Source organism: Eumetopias jubatus, unplaced genomic scaffold, assembly GCF_037043125.1.
Source record: "Eumetopias jubatus isolate StellerSeaLion01/CBP00866 unplaced genomic scaffold, mEumJub1_p1.0 scaffold_3, whole genome shotgun sequence".
NCBI classification, from domain to species: Eukaryota; Metazoa; Chordata; class Mammalia; order Carnivora; family Otariidae; genus Eumetopias; species Eumetopias jubatus.
Genome location: NW_028274809.1, coordinates 150,921,570 through 150,938,338, shown reverse-complemented (window position 1 = coordinate 150,938,338; position 16,769 = coordinate 150,921,570).

Here is a 16,769-nt window from a genome sequence, read left to right as displayed (position 1 = left end):
ACCCTTCTAAAGAAGACCCCAGAGAGCTCTCTTGCCCCTTTCGCTATATGAGGATGCTGGACAAAATGGCCATCTATGAACTAGAAAGTGGGTCTTTACCAGACACCTGTTCTGCTGGCCTCTAGAAATGTGAGGAATAAATGTTTGTTGTTTAACCCAGTCTATGGTATCTTGTTATAGCAGCCCAGACTAAGTATCTCAGGGGGAAAAAAAAAGCCTTGCAAATCTATCAGAGAAATCGTTATAATGTAAGCTATTGTATCAGGATTTTTTTTGTGTGTGTTCACTATTCAGTATGTAATCCAAATGCAATTTCATTTTTCTTCATTATTTTTTTAAAGATTGTATCTATTAATTTCAGAGAGAGAGCAGGGGAAGAGGCAAAGGGAGAAGGAGAGAAAGAATCCCAAGCAGACTACCCACTGAGCACAGAGCCTGACTCGGGGCTTGGTCCCAGAACCCCAAGATCATGACCTGAACCAAAATCAAGAGTCGGATGCTTAACCAACTGAGTCACCCAGGTGCCCCTATTTTTTTAATATACTCCATCAACTGAAACTTTGATGAATAATTATATTTCAGATTCATACCTTCTTAAAGATTTAATATGAAAAAAACGTGGTAGAAATCATGAGTGTTCTTTTTTTCCCCCACAGCAATAATTTTTGACTTTATTTTCTTTTGTACTGTTGCTTCCTGTAGAGCTGTTGAGACAATTTCTTTCTAATATTCTTTCATGAAATTTTAATGTAGGTATACTATGTCCTCATGTACTGCATATATACTTATATTGTATTCATAAAAAGAATAGTAAAAAGATTACACTATTTAATTCAATGCAATATTAAGAATGACAAAATCAAATTTTCAAGTAACATTAAAAAGGTGGTAATATTTAACTTTATAAATGTATTTGCTGAGTAATTTTAATGTAGTTTATATACATATATAAATTGAAATGTATGAAGTCATTTATGAACATTATGCTAGTATAGAAATACATAATAGTGTAATCAAGTTTTAAAAATCATCCAAAATCATTTTCCCCAGAAAAATTAAAACAAAATAATATATTTCCTAAAAATTATTTTTACACACTTAACTTTTAACTCTTGCTTAAAATGAGGAAATAAGGTACCTTAAGTAACTGCAAGATATTCATTCAGACATTGTCAACATTTTTTTGTTTTCTGCACTTGGCATGATGAATAGTGAGTTAAATAAATTTTGTAGAATTAAACAATAAAATATAAATTATTTGTATTTAATTCTCAAAGTCCAAGTCACCCACAAAAACACTGAAGATGAAATACAAAAAATATCCATAAAGCAGCCAATAGTAGCCCATAGGAATGTGCAGACCATCTCCGGTCTGTAATCTTGTCTGATTACAGCCATATATTTGCACTAATGCATCGTTCATAATTCAATGTCAAAGCTGCTCGTGTCAAATGCAAGAAAACCAAACAAGAGTAATTAAATTTTAAAGAATGCAATTTTGTTGGTGCAGTTAAGCTTTAGAGGCGATAACGTTTTTTTTTTTTTTACTTCTTCCCCAGAACCTATTTTCATCCATTTCAGAGTTCTACTGCCCCAGAGACTTTGTATCTTTGAGTCACAGATTTTTAAAGCTATAAAAATTATCTAGTTCAATTCCCTCACTTGTCAGAAAATGGGAATTATGCCATAAATATTTTTTCTCTTGTTTATAAAAACAGAAATTAAAACTTTCTGATAATGAGATACTGTCTTCTATAAAGATGATTGTTTTACTCTTCCATATTGGTCTACTATATATTTCATTATTTTCTCAGTGGAAACTGGTTATTTAACAAAACTAAATTAACTCACATGTTGTTATTAGTAATTTAACTTATTTGTTAAAAACTTAATTGTCAATAAGTTAATTTCTCAACTTCCCTGTAACAGCTCAGTATGAAATAATTGCATCTCTCTTCAATTAAAGAACCACTTGAAACTGTTTGTATTACAGAAAAGAGGGTGCAATTCAGAACGAGAGCAGCATATGCTCCTGAATGCCAGAACAGCAGTTCTCCATGTGTAAATGAATAAACATTAAAAAAATTAATAGCTGTTTTCTTCCCAAGCCTGAGTTAACATAAGGTTTATTATCCTCATCTTCATGTATTTCCAAACCTACCAGGAAGAGAGGGAGCTCCTCCATGTAAAATAATAAGGAAGATATCATGTCTGTGTGTGTGCGCACAGCTAGGGTTGTATATAAAATAAAAGCAGAAGAGAAAACTACCAGGAATAAATTAAAAATTAAATGATATTAATGGTGAAAATAATGTATCTGTCATGCAATGAGAATATTAAAACCCTTCCACATACTATTTGGATTTTTTTCTGCGTCTGCATGAATCATGAAGGGTTTACTTTAAATCATAGTAAATGTGGCCTTAATAGTATTTTTATTTGTTTGCTTTGCTTCTGTTTTTTATTTCTTTTTCAGGAAATATAAAGGAAATACTGTGTGATATCTCTGAAAATGATAGGGCTGAGCACTTAGAATTCAGAATGCAATTCCTTGGGCTGTCTAGGGACTGTGGCTTGGGTGAAAAGACAACATAACAGAGGGTTATCCAGTGCCCTGAGCATTTCAACCTCCCTGTGGACTAAAATTAGTGAACAAAGAAGTATCCCCTTGGCTAATATCCTACTTAATAAGGTTTCTTAGAGATAAATTAAAATTTTTCAGCAATAGTTTTTGGATATCAGACATATAATATGAGTGCAAAGACATTTATCTATACTTTCTCATTTATCTATTATCTTAACACCTATTTATTAGATACTGTAGGTAATGCCCTAAAAAATGCTTAAATATGAAAGTGTCGACAGACAAGGAGGTCAACAAATACAACATAGTTTTAAATGTGCTGAAATATGCCATGATTGAGGTTATGAGAACACCTCCAAGAAAAGGCAGTAGGAGGGATGACCTGGGAAAGTTTCTAAGAGAAGGTGAGGTCTAACCTCAGTTTTTAAAAATGTGTAGGCATAATGTAGTTGGTTAATAAGGAAAGGACTTTTAAAATGGGACAGAGCATCTGCAAATGTATGGAAGTGTGGAATGCCATTACATGAATAAGAAGCTGTGAGTATTTCAGGGCAATTAGAATGTAGAGTGTAAGTGGGAAGAATGGTATAATTTCAGAGGATAGAATTAACAGTAAACAAATCATGAATAATCTTGTGACAAGACTGAAGCATATAATGATTCAGTAAAAAACTCTGAGGCCTAATTAAAATATTGTAGAAAATGAAGTAGCAATTTGCATTTTAGTTTTGGGGGGAGGCTGTAAAAAGGATATGCATGAGAAGAGCAAAGTTGTGACAGTGAGGTTTATTTCAACTTGGGGTTTTGGTTTTTAGCAATGGCAAATTGATTTGGTTGGATTAACTTTCTCACAGATAGCTATGGGAGTTGAGACAGATGACATATAAATAAATACACAGATAAAAACAAATATTTGAAGGAAGTATGGGGTGACAAGAATAAGGCAGGGACTGGAAAAGAGTCTTAAAAGGCGTCCATTTGGGCTGCTGTAATAAAAGGACCATAGACTGGGCAGCTTGTAAACAAGAGAAATTTATATCATACAGTTCTGGAGGCTGGGAAGTCCCAGATCAAGGTGTTAGCAGATTTAGTGTCTGGTGTGAGCCCACTGCCTGGTTCAGATGGCTGTCTTTTCTGTCTGTCCTCACATGGTGAAAGGGGTGAGAGAGCTCTCTTTCATAAGGCCTCTAATCTCATCAACTCCCAAAAGCCCACCTCCAAATTATCACCACATTAGGGACTAAATTTCAAAATAAGAATTTGGGGGAGGGTGGGGTGGGGGAGGTGAGGAGCAAAACCATTCATTCTGTAGCAAAAGTTTAGTCTTGAAAGAACAGAACTATAATGAGTGAGATTTGCCAATTGGCCACTTTTTAATTTAGGTCATTTCTCAACCTATAAACCTTGTTGGAGTCACTGGCAAGCTGTTGTCTTACTGCCTTGGGTCAGAGACACTTGTCAGAACAAGCAGAGCAGGGGCGCCGGGGTGGTTCAGTTGGCTGGGCGGCTGCCTTCGGCTCCAGTCGTGATCCTGGAGTCCTGGGATCAAGTCCCACACCGGGCTCCCTGCTCGGCGGGGAGTCTGCTTCTCCCTCTGACCCTCCCCCCTCTCGTGCTCTCTCTCTCTCTCTCTATCTATCTCATTCTCTTATTCAGATAAATGAATAAAATCTTTAAAAAAAAAAAAAAGAACAAGCAGAGCAAGTAAAAAGAGAAGGAATGGAAGAGAGTCACAGTTGTGGAAAACTGAAGATATGTATATAAACTCTACCAAATATTCAGCTGATTACTAAATTATGCATGTGCAGGGGAGTGTAAAAAGGACTGTAAAAAAAACAAAAGCAGAGAGCTAAAATCAATGAGTGGATATTTTAACTGCTACCCATCCAAGGGAGGCATGGTCTGGCATTTGATTTCAGACCAGGTACCTATCTGCTAGCAGACAAATAAATATTCTTCAGAAGAACATCACAGATTTCAGAACTTCTACAATATAACATCCATAATATTCAATATACAATTACAAATTTACTAATGTTGTAATGAAACAGAACAACATATCATAATTGAGAGAAAAAAGTCATAGGAGAATGAACTGTTTTTGTAATATGAGTACAACTCATATTACAACTCAAGAACCGATCTGAAGATGGTAGATGATGGAGTCGTTAGACTTGGAAAAAAATATTAGCAATAATTCAATCAAAAGTCAGAAAAAGAGATTCAAGAAAAAAATTAAGACCCTCAGTGACATGTGGGAAAATATCAAGTCATCAAACATACATGTAATTGGAGTTCCAGAAAGAAAGGAGAGAGTAAATGCACAGAATAAAATATTTTCACAATCAGTAGTTAGAAACATCCCCAAATTAAAAAAAAACCTTAAACTTAGATATTCAGCAAAATTCAATGAGGTGAATTTTCCAAAGAGAGACAAAGACAGATGAAATCCAGCTAGGCAAATCAAAATCATGCTGCCAAAATCTAAAGATGGAGACAAAACCTTGAAAGTATCCAGAGAAAATTAGCACATTACATTCAGGAAAACTAAAATATATTTGACATCTGACTACTCATCAGAAAGAAAGGAGACAAGAAGATAATGAAATTACATTTTTTAAATCTAGAGAGAAATATAAACATATGCAAAAGCAAAAAATCTATATCTGGCAAAAGAATCCTTTAAAATTAAAAATTAGATGGGGCCCCTGGGTGGCTCAGCCCATTAAGCATCTGCGTTGGGCTCAGGTCATGATCCCGGAGTCCTAGGATTGAGCCCCACATGGGGAGCCTGCTTCTCCTCCCTCTGCCCTTCCAACCCTGCTCATGTGTGCGCTCTCTCTCTTTCTCTCTCTCTCTCACTTTGCTCTCTCTCTCAAATAAAAAAATATTTAAAAATTTACTTAATTAAAAATTAGAGTTCTACTATAGGCCATGATGGTAGAATGGGAACCAGATTTGCCCTCCTGCTATAAACAACAAAAACAAAACACATGGAATAAAAACAAACAAAAACAGCTTTTAGGCATTAGAAAACAGAGAAAAACAGTTTCCTCTAAGGAAGGAAAACAAAAGAGGTAAGCCCTACAATTGTTCTGTATTACTGCCTGGAAAGAGTCTTCAGGCTGTATCATAGACCAGGAAGCCCAAAGAAATCCCAGAAGTCCCTCTGAGTTCAAACGACAGAGCTGAGTTCCCTTGGGAGGCCACAGTTGCTAAAATGTATGGATAAGAAAATTGGAGAAGAGGAAACTCTTATAAAAGAAGAAAGCTGGACCAAGAGAGCTCAGGAAAAACTATAAATAATTTCCCTAAAATGTTCAGCTGAGTACCCACCATTGCATACATGTCAGAAATTAACCAAAGGAAGTGAGGGGGTGGTGTACAAAAACAAAAACAAAACACCAGAATGAAACAAAAGAAAAAATCTTTGCTACTGCAGTGTGAGTAAATTTCATATTCTCACCAGTAACTTGGGAAAAAACCTTACATAACATGAAGAATCAGGTAGAATCAACAGAAGGACATCATTTCAGCAGTCAGGGAAAAAACAGCCCTAAACTACAGACTGCTCAAGTCCTGAGTGGCAAAACTCATGTTTCAAGCATGCTTCCGAACAAATTGTTTCTCGGTAACTTAATTTATCCAGGATAAACTACCAGAGTATTGAAAAAATTACAAAAACATCCAGTCTACAGAACACACAAAGCTTGATTTCCAATAAAATATTATAAGATATTGAAAGAAACAGGAAAAGATAACCCATAAGGAAAAAAAATCAATGTAAACAGATGTAGATTAGTAAACGAGAACATTAGAAAATATTTATAATTACATTCATATATTTAAGACAGAGGAAATCATAATCCTATTCATTAGATATATATAAGGTATAAACGGGTAAATACAGAGATAATATTCAGTTTGAATTCTAAAAGCAAAAATACACAGTCTCCTAAAATGAAATATACACCAGATGGGATTAATAGCAAATAAGACATGGCAGATAAAAGATCAGTAATCTTGATGCATAGGTAGAAGCTATCAACATGAAACAGGAAAAAGAAAAGGGGGGAGGTGTGGGGGAAAAAAGAACAAAGCAGCATTGGGTTGTGGATCAACATCAAGCAGCCAAATATAGTCATATAATTAGCATCCCAATAGGAGGAGAGAGAGGAGAAAGAAATAACTGAAGAAATAATGGCCAAAAATACTAAAAATTTGACAATAATTTAAACCCATTAATTCAGAATGTTCAATGAACCCCAAGCAAAATCAACAATAAGTAAACAATACCGAGGACATCATAATCAAATTGCTCAAAACTCATTATAAAGAGAAAACCATAAAAATAGTCAGGAAATTAAAGACATTTTGTACAGAGGAAAATAAAGTAAGAATTACAGCAGTTTTCTCCTTGGTGCCAACAGAAATAAGAAACTGAAACAATGTATTTAAAGTACTGGAAAGACAAAAAAAATAAAAAATAAAAAAACCTTCAGGCTAGAATTTTTACCCAGCAAATATATATTTCAAACACAAAGATAAAGAGATATTATCATATATACAAAAGCTGAAAAAATCACCAGTGACATACATCTACTAAAAAATTATTAAAGGAATTCCTTGAAGCAGAAGAAAAATGATACTAGATGGAAATCTGGATCTACATAAAGGAATGAAGATAAATGGAAATAGTAAATAAAGATCTTATAATTTAAAAAATTCTAAAAGGTAACTGATTTTTCAGGTGCAAATAATAAAAACCTAGTGTGAGGTTTATGACATATAAAAATAAAATACATGAGAAATACTAACATGAAGATACAGAGTTGGGAAAATGAAGTATGCCGATGCAAAATTTTTGTACCCTACATAATATAGTATAACATTACCTGAAGATAGAAACTGTGATGAATTAAAACTACATGCCAGAAACCCCTAAATCAATTACCTAAAGGACACAACAAAGAGCTATTGTAAATAAGCCACCAAGGGAGAAAACATAAATTAATTAATTAATTTTAATAAATTAACCTATTTAATAAATTAATTTTATAAATAAAATTAGAAATAAAAAAACTCAATTCAAAAGAAGGCAGGAAAAGAAGGAAAAAGAACAAAATCCTAGCCATAACAAAAATCACATTAAATTTAAATAGATAAAATACTCCAATTTAAAGGCAGAGATTTTAAGATTTGGTAAAAAAAATAAGAATCACAAATATTCTGTCTATGAAAACACAAACTTTAAACAAAAATAGCCAAATATCGAGAAGTAAAACAACAGAAAATAATACATTATAATAATACTAACTGAAATAAAGGTGGAATATTAACAACAAAGTATATTTCAGAGCAAAGAATATTTCCAGGGATAAAGTTCATTTCATAATGACAAAAGGATCAATTCAGCAAGAAAACATAACAATTCTAAATATTTATGCAACTAATGACACAACTTCAACATACATTAAATAAATTAAACTCCAAGAAGAAATTGAAAAATCCACAATTATAGCTAGAGATTTCAAAACCCTTCTCCAAAAAATTGTTAGAACATGGAGAAAACAGTAAGAATATTGAAAACTTGAATAATCAACCAGCTTAACCTAACTGACCTCTCTCTATAGAACACTAATTGCAACAACAGAATAGACTCTATATGCATATGCATCAACCTAAAGGACCATATTGTGATCCTAATATCTGAATACATTTAAAATTTCAAATCATGGGGCGCCTGGGTGGCTCAGTCGTAAGCGTCTGCCTTCGGCTCAGGTCATGATCCCAGGATCCTGGGATGGAGCCCTGCATTGGGCTCCCTGCTCCGCGGGAAGCCTGCTTCTCCCTCTCCCACTCCCCCTGCTTCTGTTCCCTCTCTCACTGTGCCTCTCTGTCAAATAAATAAAATCTTTAAAATAAAACAAAATAAAATAATAAAATAAAATAAAATAAAATTTCAAATCATGTCAGTTATGTCCCTTGACTATATTGGGCTTACTTAAAATTAAAAATAGAACTCTAAAAAATTCTAAATATTGGAAAATTATATATATTTACATTCTCACTAGCAATGTTTGAGAGTTCTAGTTATTCTACATATTCACCAACATTTGATATTATGTTTATATTTAATTTTTGTGTAATTCTAAAATTGTATAGTTTAACATTATTGTTTGGTTTTCCTTTCCCTAATGACTTTTTTTTTTTTTAAGATTTTATTTATTTATTTGACAGAGAGAGACACACCAAGAGAAGGAAAACAAGCAGGGGGAATGGGAGAGGGAGAAACAGGCTTCCCGCGGAGCAGGGAGCCCGATGAGGGGCTCAGTCCCAGGACCCCGGGATCATGTCTTGAGCCGAAGGCAGACACTTAAGAACTGAACCACCCAGGCACCTATCCCTCATGACTTTTAAGCACTTTTCTGTATCTTCCTTTATTTGTCATCCATATAGCTTTTTTAAGTGCCTATCCAAGTCTTGGATCATTTTTCATTTTTTTAGTTTTTCTTAAAATTTTGTCTTTTTGTTATTGACTCAGAGGGTATAGAAATATATTTACATTATACACACACATATATACATATTTATATATAATAACCTTTACATTAAAGAAATCAAAAGGGAAACTAAGAAGTGTTTTAGCCTAAATTATAACACATTGTTGAATATGTGGAATGAAACTGAAGTATTTAACAAAAATTGTATACTTAAATAAAGGCTTAATATAAATTATCTAATATTCTGCCTTAAAATTCTGGAAAGGAAGAACAAGTAACATCCAAATAAATAGAAAAATGAAAAAAATGAAATAGAAAATTAATTTTCTCCAAAAAGTTAGTAAATTTAGCAGTGCCTTTAGAAGATTAAGAGAAAGAGAGACTGGAAATTGGTACTCATCAAAAATGTACTGTTAAGAGAATTAAGAGGCATGCCAGAGATGGGAAGAACATATTTGGAAAACATTTATCTGACAAATGTCTGGTACCAGACTCTACAAGTTGATAATAAAAAGACAAAAAAATTTTTTTAATTTAATTTTTTCTTTAATTAAAAAGACAAAAAAAATTTTTTAATTAACTGAAAATGCAGTTCTGTTTTGCCTGATGCTTTACAATGAACCAAAGACTTGAATAGACTCTTAAAAATATATATAAATGACAAAGACATAAAAAAGAGCTAATGTCATTAGTCATTAGGGAAATGAAAACCCAAACGATGTTATACTACTATACATCCTTTAGAATGGTAAAAACTAAAAATACACATAGCACTAAATGTTAGTGAATATGTAGAGCAATCAGAACTCTTGCATATTGCCAGTGAGAATGTAAAATTTACAAATGCTTTGAAACATATTTTTTTCAGTACCTTAGAAACTAAAATACACTCTTAGACTTTGATTAAGGATACCATGTGTAGGTAGTTATTTACCCAAGAGAAATGAAAATACTCACTTTATTCATAATAGCCCAAACCGGAAGCAACTAAAAGGTCTATCTATAGGACTACATATATGTAAACTCCTGCTTATTTGTAAAATGGTACACACTCAGAGATTAAAAAGAAAATACTGCCACATGAAACAACATGGGCAACTTTTACAGATATTATGCTGGGCATCAAAAAAATTAAATTAACTTAAAAACCAGGCACAAAAAAATACATGATTCCACTGATATAAATTTCTAGAGCAGGCAAAAGATGATGGATAAAGAGATGGATATGTACATACATACTTCCATACATGTTTATATATGTACATGTCAGTATAGCCTCTGGAGGGTGAAGAAAGTTACAAGAAGGAATTTTCTGGTTTGATAACTTCACAGTGTGGAAAAAACAGGTTTATCCATTAATCAAAATTATAATATTAAGATTTGTGCATTTCAAGTGACAGAATATTAATAGTTAATGAAGCCAGGTGATGAACCCTAGTGATTGTTGACTGAATGAGAGAGAATAGATAAGAAGTAAGAATGAATAAGGAGGTGGTGTTTTGATTACTTAAAAGTTTGGGGCTTGAATATATGAGTAGATAATTATATATTTTCCAAGAATAAAATCAGAAATTAATTGAGCCTTGTCGATGTATAAGAAGAAAAGCCCTGTTTTGGACATAACAGACTTAAAGTTCTTCTTGAATATCTAAGTAGAAGTGCCCAGTAATCTTTGATTATACAACTTATTGGAAATCTAAACTTTGATGTCCTGTTTTCGAGCAACATACACACTCTGAGTTTATAATTCTGATGAGTCAGTTAGGAAGTTAACACTAACAATTTAATTATAAAAATGTTGGTGTTCATCAAACCAGCATAACAATTTATCCACATGTGCAGAATTGCTAATACTATTTGGTGGTTGTAAAAAGCTGAAAGAATACAACTGTTTAATATATACTAAGAGAAGAAAAGTTAGTTTCAATTAAAACTTGACTCCTTTTAAATTATGGGATAATTTGAAACTTAACTGATGAATTTTAAAATAACATTTAGGTGCCTAGGGCATAATTTAGGTGAACATTATATATTTATGAATTCAGATTCATGTCATTTTTATATGAGAAATCTGATTCTGGATTATTTTGAAATCCACCATTAGTATTACATGACTTAGATCTAGTTTTGTATTTATTATCTCAATGCTGAATTTTATAAAAACCTTTAAACACTGTATTTCCACATGTAGAGGGGCGCCGGGGTGTCTCAGTTGTTAAGCGTCTGCCTTCGGCTCAGGTCATGATCCCAGGGTCCTGGGATCGAGTCTGACACAGGGCTCCCTGCTCTGCGGGAAGCCTGCTTCTCCCTCTCCCACTCCCCCTGCTTGTGTTCCCTCTCTCACTGTGTCTCTCTCTGTCAAATAAATAAAATCTTTAAAAAAATAAAAAATAAACAAAAAATAAACACTGTATTTCCACATGTAGAACTGTCAATTCCATTATACTTGATATACTGTTTGTTGCATTAGAAACACACTGAAAATGCAGTTCTGTTTTGCCTGATGCTTTACAATGAATTTACATTTTATTTTCAATTCCCATAGACTCAAAATAAATATTCAATAAATCCATTTTACCTGTCTTGGGCAAAAGTGCTTTGCAAAAATAAGGAACTCTTTGTCAAATGTTGATGTAAACCAAGGGCTTTTGTTATTTTACATGCCTTCAAGTAATACTACCTACAGGCTAACAGAAGAAATGATAAATGCTGAATAGCACCCAACAGAAGTGACATAATATTCAAGAATAGTCCTTTAAGTTGACCAATTAACAACAGGCACAATCATGGGGTGAAAAAAAAAAATACTAGGGAATAAGATATTTAAAAATTTCAAAGTCCATAGTTCATTATGGACTGTCAAAAAACAGGAAAATATCCAAATGAAGAAAACATTGGAGAAATAATGGTTATTTGTCTATGGCTTTCTAGATGGTTTAGAAAAAGCTCTAGGGTAACACACTGCTTGAATGTACACTAGAATAAGAGGACATATTTTTAAAAGAATGCTAAATGAATTCGAAAATTCTGTGGTAAGACTCAGAATTTAGTATCTGTGATCTTTACAGTATTTACAAAAAAAAAGCATTGAGAGGCAAATCAAAATTTTTAAGACGTTGAAGCCACTTATAAACTAGAGCATAAAAAATAATTCCATTATTTTGAAAAATATAAGATGTTATCAGAAGAATGTAAAAAACTTAAATGAAAAGGAAGAAAAAAATCAGTATAGTCATTGTCAATGGTATTGAAGAAAGGATTCAGAATAATACTCAAAACCTTAGAAAATAAACTACTGCCTGCCAGAAATCTAAAAACACTTTTACCTTGCAGGTAGAATTTGTGTGAACAGCTTATAAAACTAGACTGCTGAGTCCAAGGTAAAGGTGGATATGGAAAAAGCCATATTGCTGATAGTCCTGAAAGAACAAATTATCTTTGAAATAAGAAATTCTTTACCAGCCAAATGGGATTTTTTTTTTAACTTTTTCTTCCTCTTTACAGGAAAGGGAAAAAAGAAGAGAAATCATTTAACAACCAAACCACATAGTGTTGCTGAGTACTGGATTTGTGAACTCTTAGTCATTTCTCAAAGTGAAGTTGAATCAATCATCTCTTTGTTATGGAGAAAGATTTAAAGCCATTTGATTAACCTTAAGAGGCTCAGCTCCACTGAAGGCCATAGACTGTCTTCAATTTGTTGAGTGCAGGGATTCTAAGAGGCTATCATATTCTATTCCTCATTAAAAATATCAGAAGAGTAATAATTGTCTATGAGCCTGTGGACTGTCAAATAATACTTGTGAAAACGGTATAATTTTACTAATCAGAAAATGTAACACATTTACACTAAGGATCATCAAATTCCTTGTTATGTTGGGCTTGGCTGGATTATTTTATCCTGTAACCATAGAAATGTAGTGTATATGGGACAAAATTTATCCAAGAATTGCCCAAGGATATATTTGCTTTAAAAAGAAAAGACAGTGGATAAGGTTATCAAAGTAACTATGTAAAACTGAAGTCTTTTAAAATTTTTAAATGCCAAAAGAACAAGGATTTATTATTATTTTATCAATTTTATTAATGTATATTTATCAGCCCTTGCCCTTGGTAAAAAGCCTCCAGGAGTAGCAAAGGACACAATCATTGCATAAATTGAAAATTTCTTTAAGTTTCCAAAATGGTGACAACGTATTCAGCCATGGAGAGATTTGTTGAGCTCAAACAACTTTACCAAATTAACAAACAACCAAAAATCTGAGCCAACATTTTACTTAAAAATCTAGACTCCTGGCTGAATTCTGCTTGTTCTCTAGCTCTTTCCAGTGTGTCCACTCACATAAGGAATGTAAGGCTTATGTTTTCATCATATTTCATCCTGCCCTCTCTTTAGAGAATTCTGAGATTTTTAAGATTATGATCCCTGATCTAAATTATAGTTCTGAGTTATCATTAATAAGCTGAGCAAACATTAGCAATTCACTAAAACAATGTAATCCTAAGCTTCTTCATATTTCACAAGAAACCGAATTATCATAAAATGTTGTTGAAAGATCTCTGTTACATTTTCCGTGAAGCATTCCTTATGTATCCAGGTAAAAACCCACTTCCTTCTGTGATCCTACTACACTTGTTGCAGAGGGCCTTTTGTAAGTATTGTGCCATTATTATTGATTTGACCTCCTCATAGTAAATAATAAGGAGGGAGGACAGTTCGATCTTTCTTGAGCCACAGTTCCTGGCACAGTATGTGATATATTACAGGCACCTTGATATTTCGTTCAATAACTAAATGGTTGTCTTAATCACTTTCATTCCTACCGTATGTTCATTCTCTATTCTACAGAAAGCACTTGAACTAAATACTTCAGGGAGTTTGTATAGAGAATTATTTTTGGCAACTAATTTTTATACTAAAATAATATTGCAATAAAATCTGAAATCAGAAATGTATTTAGCAATAAAAAATCCCAACTCTTTATAATATTAAAACTGATCTGAAATGGAAAAATCTCTGCAACAACACGGTAGTGGCATATAGTCACCGATTGAACAAGCTTCAGAGAAGATAGCCAGGGTACACCAAGTGAGAAAGTCACTCCCTGTATTAGGAAAAGGCAAAAGAGCAAAGAGTAGAATAGCTGTGAAGTAGGGCGCAAAATATTCTCAGAGGGTTTTAAAATAACAAGGGCAGTTTTGAATCAGGGCATAACATGAATGGGGATCCAAGCCAGTGAGTCTGTGGGTAGGGTTATAATACTTTTCTTTGTATTTATAAGCAAAGGCCAGTTGTATTTGTTTCAACAAGTTATGTAACAAGTTAGGTAATAGAAAATTAAAATAGTCCATCTCTAGGATTCAGTTTCCTGAACACTGCCCCTTTACCTTTTGTGTTCAATGATATATATTTTATTCTATAATATGTATTTTATTCCCATATCTTCTAATATTGTGTGGCTCATTAACAGTCATAGAATGGGTCTGTCAGATCTATAATACTTTCCTTGATATGGAAAATAATTCCCCAGCAAATGAGGAATCTAAAAGAACAAAAGGAAAAGCACATTTTGAATCTAAATGATTTCTATTTACCTGCTCAGTTCTAAGAGTAACAAGCTAAAAGCATCATTACAGTTTTTAGTTGTTGTTTAGTTTGTTTTGTTTTACTTTTCTTTATGACAAATATTTGAGCAGACCTTTTTGAAAGTCTTTTATAGGCAGCAATGTCAAGTAGATGAAAATATCCAGTCTTTGTTGTATTCCATGAAAACTGCATAATTTTTTTTAAGTTTAAATTGTAAACTTTTGTTAGCCAGTGAAGAATTGGTTTAATGCTCATATACTTTTGAACACTTTACAAGTGAAAGCAATATTAGATAGTATTTGAAGAGAACAATAATCAAGAGAAAAAATCATCTGCCCCACAGTTCTCCTTGATTGTGTTCCAAAGATCAAATAGCTTTCAGTGGTCACAAAATTGGGTCAATGACATCCCTTTCCTTGCTAGTTAACCGCATTCCTCTGTTAAAATATACCTTACCCCGATAAAAAATCATTGTGCTGATATGTAAAATATAAGTAGTTCTGCACTTTTTTGTGATTAAATAGTGAATGAGTCGAGAACTCTGGGTAAAATATAATAAGAAAGCTTTTTGTCTTGTTAAATTTTAAGGAACTCTAAGTGGTAAAAATGGGAGCAGTGAGAGAAAAGTAATGAATGGTAGAATTTAAAGCATTTTTAATTTATTTTTCTAAATCTAGATATTTTCTGACACCAGAAAGTCATGTCATCATCAGCGTTTTGTAAGACTCGGCTGGACAAAGGATCATTATGTTTTGTTAAATTACACTGGGACTCCAGGAACCATAATTATCAGAAGTAATGGCTCCTGGTCCTGGGAACATATAAAGAGATTACTAGAGAATCAAATACTTCTATCTCAGCTTAATCTTGTAACTAGTATATGTGTTATATATTAATCTGAACATTTATGTAATGTCACCACACTTTCATCATATTATAATGTCTTCTTAAAATGTATATATTAACTCAGAGAAATCTCTTAACCCCCAACACTTACTTAAATGCATCTGTTCTGCAATGTTGTATAACTTCTATAAAACCACATAAAGGGTAGAATTAACCCAGTGTTCTTCTGTATTCTTACTTGACATTTTTCGTGATTCTAATCAGTTCTTGTCTAGATATCAATGACTTCTACAGTACTACGTGCCATTTGGAATTATCCCTACTTGCAATTATACCATCATTCAAACTACAAATTAACCATTTGCTTGACATGGATGGAGCTAGAGAGTATTATAAGGCAGTCAAAGAAAGTCAAATACCACATGATTTCACTCAATGTGGAATTTAAGAAACAAAACAGATGAACATGGGAGGTGGGGAAGAGAGGCAATCCAGAAAACAGACTTAACTATAGAGAATAAAGTGAGGGTTGCTGGAGAGGAGCTGGAGGGTGAAGGGCTAAATGGGTGATGGGGATTAAGGAGGACACTAGGGATGAACATTGGGTGTTATACATAAGTGATGAATCACTAAATTCCACACCTGAAACTAATATTACACTGTATATTAACTAACTGGAATTTAAATAAATTTGGAAAAAAATAAAATAAAAATTTAAAAAACCCCTACAAATTAATATAGCTTATTTTGAAAAAAACTACTTATTCTGATATAATTATAAACTTTTCCCTCATTTAGTTTACCATTCTCTCCCTTTCTCTGTCATTATACAAATATACTGTTAAAAAACAAGACAAATGACCCAAAATGGAGTCACTTATGCTAAACGAGTCACCAAACTGAGAATTAATTACAGTTTTGGCTTTCCCGGAAATGGAATCATAAACCAATCACCAATCACCTGATCACACTAGTTGTTAATCTGCCTGATAGATCCCTATTATTCCCTAAAGGAAAGTGATCTCACAATAACAGACCCATTTTTTTGCCTAGTATAACTTCCTTGTTCCTGCTCCCTCTGTCTATAAAAGTCTTTCATTTTGTATAACCCCTCTGAACTCCTTTCTATCTGCTAAATTGGATGCTCCCTGATTCAAATCGATTTTTATTTACTCAAATAAACTCTTAAAATTCTTAATATGCCTCAATTTATCTTTTAACAGTTCTGGTGTCAGAGACGCCCACAGCC